Source organism: Taudactylus pleione, unplaced genomic scaffold (assembly GCF_031769625.1).
Source record: "Taudactylus pleione unplaced genomic scaffold, aTauple2 ptg000302l, whole genome shotgun sequence".
Classification (NCBI taxonomy): Eukaryota; Metazoa; Chordata; class Amphibia; order Anura; family Myobatrachidae; genus Taudactylus; species Taudactylus pleione.
In genome coordinates, this window is record NW_028284703.1 from 9,753,948 (window position 1) to 9,765,360 (window position 11,413).

The following is an 11,413-nucleotide window of genomic DNA, read 5'->3' on the forward strand; positions in this document are numbered from 1 at the left end:
AGTGTGTAATGTATCTTACGGTTAAGAGAGGTCTTCAAATCAACGATGTTCAACTAATCGATGAATGACAACTGATGTGATCTCCCCCATGATATTATTTTGGGTGTGCTATGACATGTCGGCACGCAGAAATTCGACATTCAGTATATCGGCACCAGAATGTCCGCAGGGCTTGGATGTCGCCATACCTGATAGGTTGGCAACAACTATGTCGACGTACATTTAGGTCGACGTTAAAGTGTCCCCATATAAAATGTTGCAATTTAACATGTCGACACTAAAATGTCGATGTGATTTTTTTTTACTTATTTTAGCCTAACCCTAAACCTAAAATAACATGAAAAAAAACCCATATGTTAACATTTTGGTAGTGACATTCTGAATGTGCCGAAATTTTAACCCTTCCAACTTATATGCATGTTGACATATTAATTGTCGACCTAATGTCCAAGTTGACATTCTCTCGACATTGCGCCGTCGACATTCTGTCGACAAGTCGACTGTATACCATTAATTCTGGTCCCGCATAAATTGCAATTTTGCCCATGTTTTGTCTAAAGAGCCCCATACATCAGGTACCATTTCACTGATTCCCCATTCTGACCAGAACCGCCGATCCGCCGGTCGGAAATGGTGATTAGCGGCCATCAATGATCACCGATCAAGTCGGAGAATCTTTTAAATTTTTCAGGTTAAAAATCTCCGATTTGCTTATCTCGAGGATATTTTATTCGTGATCAGCAAATCAGTCAACATTTTGGATTTCACCAATGCCCTGACCCCGGCGTCTGGGCATCAGGGAATTGGCCCAATCCATCTCTGATGTATGGGGGCCTTATGTCAGCCAAACTAGAAGACAAAATCTCAGGTGGTCAAAATGAAAATATCTGTGTTAAGTGGCCTATCCACTAGGCGGCCTGAAAGACTGAATGACTAGCGTTGGGTACGGGATCCCGGCAGTCGGTACGCAGTCGGGAAGCCGGCGGACCTAATCCCGACAGCCGGTTTCCCGACTGTCATATACCGGCAAGGGTCTAAGGACAGGCATCGATATGCCGACGCCTGTCATTAGACATACGCTGGGAGCCCGACGCCCGGCATCTCAATCGAAGGGACGCCAGGCTCCGAGCACGGATAGCCGCAGGGGGGGTTAGGTTTAGGATTTCAGGGGGGACTTAGGGTTAGGCACCGCCCTGAGAGGTTAGGTTTAGGCTAGGGTAAGGGGGGATTAGGGTTAGGCACCCCCTGGGGGGAGGTTAGGGTTAGTCAGAAACCCAATGCCTGAAAGTAAGTAGCCTAACCCTAACCCTCCCCTTAACCCACCTTTCTTGCAGCCTATTCCCCCTGCAGCCTAACCCTAACCAGCCCCCCAGTAGCCTAACCCTCCCCCTAGTGCCTAACCCTCCCCCTAACACTAATACTTACCGTAGGGATGCCGGCAGTTGGGATCTGGACTCGGATTATGACTGCTGTCGGGATTTCGTTGCTGGTATTCTGAGCATTCCCAATCGCTGGGATGGTCACTACATCCTGTTTTGTGAACCAAAATTTAAATTTGAAGCCACAAATCAACAGTGCAAAATAAATGTGGGGCTACAGAAAAAAAATAAAGAACTATTTTTCAATAATAAGAAAAAAATTGTAAAAAAATAAATAAATAACTTGAGTCTACATAATGAGTATATCTGGGTGTTTGAACCAGCCAAAAAAGGTTGTTGCCCAATTGTAGAATAATGGCATGCAAGATTCCTATTATTCCTATTGTCATTCAAATTATTAGGGATTTCTACATACTGAACAGCTAGAATTTTCCACACACACACAAACAAAAACAGATTTTGCTCCCTGAGATGTCAATCAATCCAAAGCTCAAATGGTGGCCATTAAAAAGTACAAGTGTTTTCCATGGGTTCCTGACTATCTGTCACTGAACTTCTCCTCCATTCCCCGAGATGCCATCAACCATCTTAAGCTTGGTAGGTGCAGTGTTCCACCGGTACCAGTGAGGGTAAGGATGAGGGGGTGATGTTGGAGTTCGCCCTCTAGCGCCCTGCCTGTGGTGCAGTTGGTCCTGTGGTTGTGCTTGTGTGTGGGGGGGTGCATGGCAGCCTGAATTGTGTCATCGTCACTTCACCCCGGCTGTAGAGGCGGGACCGCAACAGCACAATCCAGACTGAAACGCGTTGTCACAGTCACACTCCCTTCGCTGCAGAACCAGATGGGAGTCCACCGGACAGTCCGGGAAATTAGGCAAGTATGAAATAGTTTGTCAGACAATTAGATATATTTGCAAAAATAAAACAAAATATGAGTAGGCCCTACTTATTTTTGGCTTGCAAATTACTCTTATTATGTGGGTAGCGGCTACTTTGGGGCTCAGAAAACATAAGCCCTCATTCAGAGGCGGTCGCAAAAAGCGACCGCTCGCTCTGAATGAGGGCGGCCGCTTGTTTTTCTAGTGCGGCCTCCTGGTCACCACCCACAGCTTAGCGACCGACCAGGGTGATGGTTGCGATGGTCAAGACCATCGGGGCTTGCGACGAGACCCTAAGGTTGGGTCTCGGCAACCGCAAGGCCCTGGGAGCTTCCTGCTCTGATCGAGCAGGAAGCTCCCCACTGACATCACTGCTGATGTCAGTGCGGCCGCCCACAAATTGATAGGCGTCCCTTAAGGAACGCCTCAGTTTGTGAAACCACCCCCCCGCCCCGCCTACAAAACAGGCCAAGCTGTCGATCAACATCGGCAGCCGTCGCTTTTGTAGTGAGCTCCGGAGCGAAAGAGTTTCTCTCTCGCTCAGGAGCATGCGCACGCGCAGTGCGGCCACTGCGCGTGCTCAGGACCAAAATATCGACCCGGTTGCGAGCGCGCAGTGCTTGCGACCGGGTCTGAATGAGGTCCATAATTTGTAAGGTATAGTGACTTTTGTCATATTGAGATCAGTATGTGTATCAAAAAAGTTCTTGAAATGAGTCAGATTACTAGAGCAGCGACTGCAAATAAATCTAATAGTTGTGACATTTACATAGCTGTGATAACCTTCTGAGGTCATGTCATCTGATAACACCACCTACCGGTAGCAGGCACACTGCAAACTGGGGAGATAAGATAGACCCCTGTGGTAGTGCACAGGGCAGGAACACAATGAGGGGGCTGGGTACTGAATTTCCTCTTCATCTGCCATCTAAAATTCCAAACAACCAATTGAATGTGCAGCACATAAACCTTTATAGTGATCCATTACACCACAGCAGGATTAAATGCTGCATGCTGATATTATAGTTGTGCTGCTGTGTCTGTGCTGCGTCATGTCATTAGGAGATTCAGTAAATGGATATATATTCAGTCACATGACTTCTCAGTTGATGGGGTCGTAAATTTCTCAGGTTGACATTTGGCATTCCAGGGGAGTTGCATGACCCAATGACATTCCATAGATAAGAAAGGCTGAAGATAACATTGTTTTTAGTTCTGTTAGGATTTTAGGACAAAAGGTGGGCAGCTAATATATGTAGTGTGGTATCATTTAAGGTAAATCATTCCTGAACATGGCTAATGCCTCCTGTTACTAAGGTGACTATGGGGAAAATGGAATTTACAGCGATTTGTCAAATTTGCCGGTATTGACGCCATTTTTGCTGCAGGGTTTGAAGTGAAGATGTTTTTAAAATTTTGACAGTGTAAATCCTGTGGTAAAAATTGCAGAAAATCAATGCTATTGAAACATCACTATTCATTATATTTCTCCCACTGAAATGTCTAGAAGTCTCATGACTTCTAGAAAAGTGGTTTCACTGGAAATAGAGCTTTGCCCTAATGCAAATGTATAGAGATATAGGATTCACCAAATTCCGTCAGCAACAGCTTCCCCATGCATAGGTCAGGGCTTGTGGTCTTTGCTTCTGGTTTATTTGTACTGATTCTAAGCTTGCAAGCCATAATATCTCTTTATTTGTGTGTTAATATTAGGGACTATGGGCCTGATTCAGCATGGATCACAATTGCAACCGCGTACGAAGATCCGTCGATTGTTGCATACTGCGTATGCACTGTGATTACGGGTGCACTTTGGAATTCATTGCAGAGTGACAGGTCATGAGCGTTTGGGGGTGGTGACGGGGGAGTGGTTGGAGAAACGAAGGCGTGCCTGTCCGTTTGAACGCCGTTGCATGGCCTTGCATAAATTAGCCACTGCGATTGCCTACGCAGCTTGAGTACTCACTGCGTGCAACGAGACTTGCAAATTCTGAGACAGGTCAGACCTGCTGTAATTGTGTGTGAGGGGCCGATGTTCTCCGATGTTACCGATGTATACGCAGGAGTGCGAGGTATTACGGATGTGAGAAGGCAACAGTGGGCGTCTCTGTGCTGGCTAAGCGGCGGTAGACATTAGCATATTGTCGCAGATTCATTTTGCAGCTGCCATCGCAATTGTGATCCATGCTGAATCAGGCCCTATAGTTACTAACCATGGACTTGTCATAGCCGCAGATGATGGGCGACTTTGACCAATGGATTTAAATCTGCTGGTTCAGCATTTATTTTTGTTAACATCTGAAATCCATTGGTCAATGCTGCCGATCCATAGTGACTTTCTGGCTTCCAGGGGGTAGCCACGTCGGCACAGCAAGGGGATTGCGGCTGAGCTGGCCGGGGGATTGCTCGGCAAAGGGGGCTATGTGGGGGGACGTGATGGCGTGATTGTGTCATTGTGGCCCCAGCCCCTGCTTTACAATGCCGAGATTACCAGCATTGTAAAGCTTGGGGTGTGCCTACAATGATGCGATTCAGCGCAAATTGCGTCAGTGACCATCTGGACTGCCCACTTTACTCGGAAAGTGAGAGTCACTGGGCAAATGCAGCGGAGCACACGGCAGCCTCCGGGAGACATGAATGCTCGTCTGGCCAAGATTCAGGAGCCTCCCAGCCATTCTGTGAGAGTAGGAAAGTAAGTTGCCGATCATTGGTGGTTTTGACAAACTGACATTTAGTAAATCTACCCCCAAGTCTCTATTCTCAGTTATAAAGCGATGCGGATAAATGCTGATATATAAATCATTCATCATGTTGGAGTTAGGAAATAACCTGGTTGGAGCTGGCATTTTCCTTTCCACATTGAGAGTTAAACTTTTGCACTTTGTTAGTGAATAACCTCCAATGTATTATATAGCTAAATTCTCTAAATACTTTACTATAGGGGGCAAAGGGTAAAATTCACAAAGCAGAGATAATTCATATAGCAAAAAATACACACGGTAATAAACTAGGAGTCACTAATGTTAGTCCTATGAACTATCAAATGACTATTTATGTTACACTGCCTACACATTGCTCAGCATGCTGTTCTTCCTGTCTTTCACGCATGATATAGTGGGCGGCACAGTGGGCATGATGGCGGAATCACATCATTGTGGCCCCACCCTTGCTACACAATGCGGCAGATATCTATCTGCGACGTGAAGCAGTGGACAGGGCCACGATGACGGAATTCAGTACAAATCGCGTCATTGGCCATCTGGACCGCCCACTGAACTTGGGAAAGCCTCAGGCGTCACTGCGAGACCCCTTAGAAAAGGTTCCTAAGTGGCCCTGAATATAGATATATACATACCTCCCAACATGACCCTCTCCAGTAGGGACACAATGCTCTGGTCCTGGACTTCCCTGGTAATTTATGATTGGTGGAGGCTCCAGAGGTGGGGCTGCAGCACAGTTCAAAATTCAAATAGGGGAGTCACACCAACTGCCAGTGAGTCCCAGCCAATGGTGTATGGCAGTGTGTGAAATGACGGTGTGACTCCCCTATTTGAATTTTGGACTGCGCTGCAGCCCCACGTCTTACCAGGGAAGTCCAGGACCAGAGCATTGTGGGCCTCATTCAGAGGCGGTCGTAGGATGCAAGCGGTCGCTCAGAAACAGGGCGGCCGCTTGCATCCTGAACGGCCGCCTCCATGTGGAGCAACATCGAGTCAATTGCGAGGGCTCAGCGCTCGCGACCGACTCTGAATAAGGTCCAGTGTCTTTCCTGGAGAGGGTCATGTCGGGAGGTATGCAGTAAGCACAATAACTAGTGATTACCCACCTAAACTGGCACCTACCTACAGTAAAACAAATGTCTGTCCGTCCATAAATTGTTAATTTTTCTCATAATGCAGAATTAATGAATAGATCAGCATCTCCCAGTCTGGTTAAGAGAAATAACACTGCTGCACAAATCAATATATTGCAAGCTAACGTACCATATGGGGCTGTGCCAGGAAATGACCAATTATTGTGAATGACTGACTCCCCCAAGGATTTTTATTATCAATTAAAGTTTTTACACAACTTCCTTTTTCCATGATCCTAGAAGATAGTTGCTATGCTCCCGGCAGAATGTACACTCTATCGCCTGATCTGCAGCTTACCTTGTCACCTTCTAATCCCGGTACCATGGAAACGCGAACATGTCATGGAAAATGACTAAATACGGTAGATGTGTAAAAATGTGCTATAATCAGAAGAATGATGGTTCTAATAAGTGTTACCAAAGTGTATGTGAGATGCCTTGTAACTTAGACATATAACACATTGATTGTATTAAATTGTAATTGTTTTCTAGCAAGGTCTAAGTGATATTCACCTGGCAGGGTGGGGAGTTCTGAAACCCTGGTATGGTGGCAGACCCATTTGTGTTTGGGCAAACATTACACACAGGGCAACCTAGGTAATTGCCCAGGACAGAAAAGTTAGCGAAAATCAATAAAGGAATTCAACATCAAACAAAACAGACAATCAGGTACATTGTGAATTTCAAATGTATGTTTAAATTATAACGTTAAGAATTATTCTGAGTGTAACCTCCTTCCTCTGAAGAGTAAAAGTCAAGTACCCACTGACATCTAAGGTAAGTGGTGCTATAAGGGTTGTATGGAGAGGGTTTCAGTTCTTAAAAAGTGTGACTTGGGGTTTATTGATGCTAGCCTAGGCCCTTACTGCAAGTTCTAGCTTCTAGGTTTGAGTTTCTAAAATAAGTCTCAGCAATCCCCGACTACCTCTGAAGTGGGAGTAGAAGTCTGGGATGACCCTGGCTGCTGTGAGCTTGAGTCCAGGCTACGAAGATGCTCCTTTTACTTGAGTATGTCTGAGCTTCAAGACGGAGGCTCTGGAGTGTAGAGAGAATATGGTGATAAGGCAAAGAATTGAGGCCTTTAAGACTGACTTCACAGGCCGAGAAAGGTGCTGCTAAAATGCTTTGTACTTGAGTTGAGTGACTTGAGCGTTGGGAGAGGCACGGAGAAGGTTCAGTATTGCATCAGCTAGAACCTGAAGGGTAGCTGGGAATAGAGGGCCTGATTGAGACCCGCTCGCAAGGCTGCATTCGCACGCAGCCAGCCGATGTTTGCAATCTGCGCATGCATCGCAGTGCGCAAACTAGTCCAGGTGATCGGGAAGCGCTCACCGTGCATAGACAGCTCACTAGAAGGAGTGACAGGACATGCCGTTTGTGGTTGGTGACAGGGGATGGTCGATGGAAACGGGGGAGTGGTGGTGCGACGCAGGCGTGCCTGAGCGTCTTAACGTCGTTTAAGAGGCGTGCATAATAAAGACGCCGCGTCATAGTACACGTCACATAATTGAATTTCACACTGAATCACTCGAAGTGCTTGCGGTAGGGTATGGTCAGCCACAAGTGCTGCGATTGCTTCCGATGGTACTCGATGTTACCGATGGTTGCATTCACTTCCTGGACATGACGTGGGAAAGTGGGCGTCTTAAGACAGGCTGATGGGTGTCTGCATACACACCGCGGTCGCACGCCAAGGCATAGTGGGCGTGCTATTGCCTTGCCGCACGATCACGGATTTGCATACTTTCGCTGCTTGTGAACGCATCTAGAGAGTGGGTCTGAATCGAGACCAGATTGCGGTATTTTTTTACTTGTTGGCGTATGGATATGCTGATGTGACCACTGCTGTATAGAGGCAAGTTGAGAAAGAGTACTAGTCCCACTACATGAGTGAGTCAGCTCTTATGCCAAGTGACACTACTGCCTATGGGGGTGATGTATCAAAGTTTGTGGGGAGAAGTATCACAGCTTGGAGATATATAAAGTGGAGAGAGATAAAGTACCAAATAATCAGTGCCTAACTCACTTTGCAGGCGGTGTTTGAAAAATGGCAGTTAGGAGCTGACTGGTTGGTACTTTACCTCTCTCCAAGCTTTGATACATTTCCCCCATAAATGTCACTGTGTAAACTGTGCTAGAGAGTACAGCTGGAAGAACCCATATGTAGGGGCAAATGTTTGCTGCTCACCCACAAGGGCGGGAGGTAAATGAGACTGAGCTACAGACAGGCGGTTGACCTCAGTGTACTACAGAAGACGTAATGGAAAAGTAAGCAAGCACCAGTGGTATACAAGAAGGTGCCCAACATGTGGCACTGTTTTGCAGAGGAACAGGCACAGCTTAAGTGGGTGTTATTGGTTCAAAATCTTATTTGGATCTATGTAGTCAGCGCAGTTGTGTGAATTTTTATTCCACTTCTAAACAGACTTATCCTACCAAAGATCTAGGCAGGGACATGCAATCAGGGTAGGCAGAGCCTGTCATACTCCTGAGAATTGATATAAAAACAATTAGAATAATACAAAGAAGATATATCTAACTTATAAACATCTTCTTTGTTTATTGTAATCATTTTATAGTTAACACTCACCAGCTTTGTGGTGCTCCGTGGGCCTGCAGGGAGACTAGAGATGAGGCAGTAACATCTCAGCCTCGCTTCTGTATAGTCAGACACTGCTTGCAGAGCTGGGGGCGGGGCCACACCACGGGCACTAAGCTGCACAGAAAGAGAGCTAATAGAGACATGCCTCTGAGTATCTTGGATGTGTCATGTGACCAGGAAGTGCCCTGCATTGTTTAGAGATCGGAGCCGACTCCTCATTTATCAATGAGTTTTATCATTCACAGAGAGTGATTAAACTCATTATGTATGATAAATGGTGCTACAGCCAATAAGCTCCCAACTGTCATTTTTCAGACACATGACAGTTGGGAGCTGATTGGTTGGAGCACCATTATCATGCACAACGACTTTTATCACTCTCTGTGAATGATAAAACTCACTGATAAATGAGGCCCTCAGTAGCAGCAAGAGAAGACACAGTGATGCAGGTAGGAGAATCAATGGACACTGAAGCTTAAGTGTAGTGAGGGGAGAGTTACAGTGAGTAGGGGTTGAGTCTCCCAGTACTCAGACACATCTCCATGTGTGCCTACCCAGCCATTAACTTCACTACATGTCACAGGATCTAGGAGTAGCTGTACTAAGCCTTGGATAGAGATAAAGTACCAACCAATCAGCTCCTGTCATTTTTCAAACACAGCCCGTAACATGACACCATGGAGGAGCTGTGCTAAAGCTGGGTACACACTGACAACAGATATATTGACCGATCAATTGATCGCCCAATATATCTGGTGCCCGTCAGCCAGTGTGTACCAGAGATATGTCTGTGAATTACGTCGTTCACAGATATATCGCATCAGCTGTGCTGCAAAGCCATTTGCAGATATATCTGCATATATATATATCTATCGGGCAGTGTGTACAGGTGGTCTGCCGATCGCCCGTACACATGCTGCAATTGGCCACAAGTTCCGCTGGCCAAGGGGGACTCGCTCCTTGGCCAGCGGGACCCGTGGCCAGAAGCAGATGATGGTCGTTAAGTGTGTATGAATGACCATCATCTGCAGATACATCTGTGCAGTGTGTACTTACCTTAAGCCTTGGAGAGAGATAAACTACCAACCAGTGATGGCAACCAAATATGGGGCTGTCCAAAATTCAAATAGAGGAGCCACACCAACTGCCACTCCAAGACTCACTGGCAGTTGGTGTGGCTCCCCTATTAGAATTTTGGACTGTGCTGCAGCCCCACCTATGGAGCCGCCACTGGTACCAACCAATCAGTCCCTAACTGTCACTATAAAGGCTGCGGGATGCTGTACATTCTGCCATTTATTGGGTACATATCAGAGTTAATGCCAGTATGAACCTAGAATTGTGATTCTAATCGCATCTAAAGATGGTGATACCCACCGAGTCGAAGCTCCAAAATGTATCTCATTCCAGAGCTTGGTACAAATGAAAATGCGGCCAAAACGCCAAAAACAACAACAAAAAATAATAGTTAGGAGCTGATTGGATGGTACCCCTGTCACTGGGGTGTCTGATTTTACTTGGGGTGGGGCGTTCAAATCTGTCACTGTATGTGAGCAAAATATTTTGACATTTATTATCTGGCCGTATATGCTTACGCTCTCCATAGGCAGCACAAAGTGACTTCTGTGCAATGTTTTTATTCACTATTTATTGTGGATCTGTTTTCAAAAGTAACATACAAACAAACACAATACAATATAGCAACCAATATTGGGCAACTACCCGGCATGTCGGTCATATTGGTAAGTACTATCTGCCCGTGTGTGTGTGGTCTCCTCCCAAACGCTTTTGCTTCGCTGATAGGGGCTGAATGTAGGGAGCTCATTCAGTTTGGGCACCTAATTGTGTGGCCAATTTGCATGGTGTCCCTGTCTCTCAGGCCGATTAATCACCCATTGCAAATTTAATCTGATGCCAGTAAATTATCTACAACTCCTGGACTTTTTTGAGCCCTTTTTAAAAAAAATGTAATTATTTATTTTAGATATTTTAACAACAGCCAAGTGTTTATATACCATACATTCTGGAATTATTTTACTGTCTTATTATTGTCATTAATATCATTTAAAGACTTCACAATGGTCCACAGCACCACATAGTGGAGAAACTAGGGCATATATAGTGAAAACAAGGGTATCGCTCATGTGATACATGAATCTATTAGAGAGTTGAACAACTGAGACAAGTGGAGTGAGTTTGTCTCGGAGTGGAGATTGGGCTACAGCTGTGAATAGTGTATGTGAGAGTCAGGTAAGCTCTAATAAAGATATTTAAGAGAGTGTTGTGTAAAGATTAAAAAGGAAATAAAGGTCTGATTCTGCTACGAGAGTAAAGCAAAAATGAGTAATACCCCTTTTACACCGGAGCTAAAACCCGGGTTTTTGAAGGGTTAACCAGGGCAGCTCCCTGGTGTAAAAGGGCAGAGGGTTGGATCGCCGGGTCGAGTGACCCGGCAATCCAACCCAGGTAACTAGCAGGGTTTAACATGGGCGTAGCCCGTGAAACCCTGCTATGAGAACAGCGCACTCCGGGTCACGATGACCTGGAGTGCGCTGCTAGCCGGCCGATTGGTCCGGCTTCAGTGGCGCTTGGAGATGACGTCATCTCCAAGCGTCCACTTTCACTCCGCAAAAGCAGGGTCTATGTAGACCTGACTGCGGTGTGAGCGGCGCTGACTCGGGAATATCCCGAGTCAGCGCCGGCA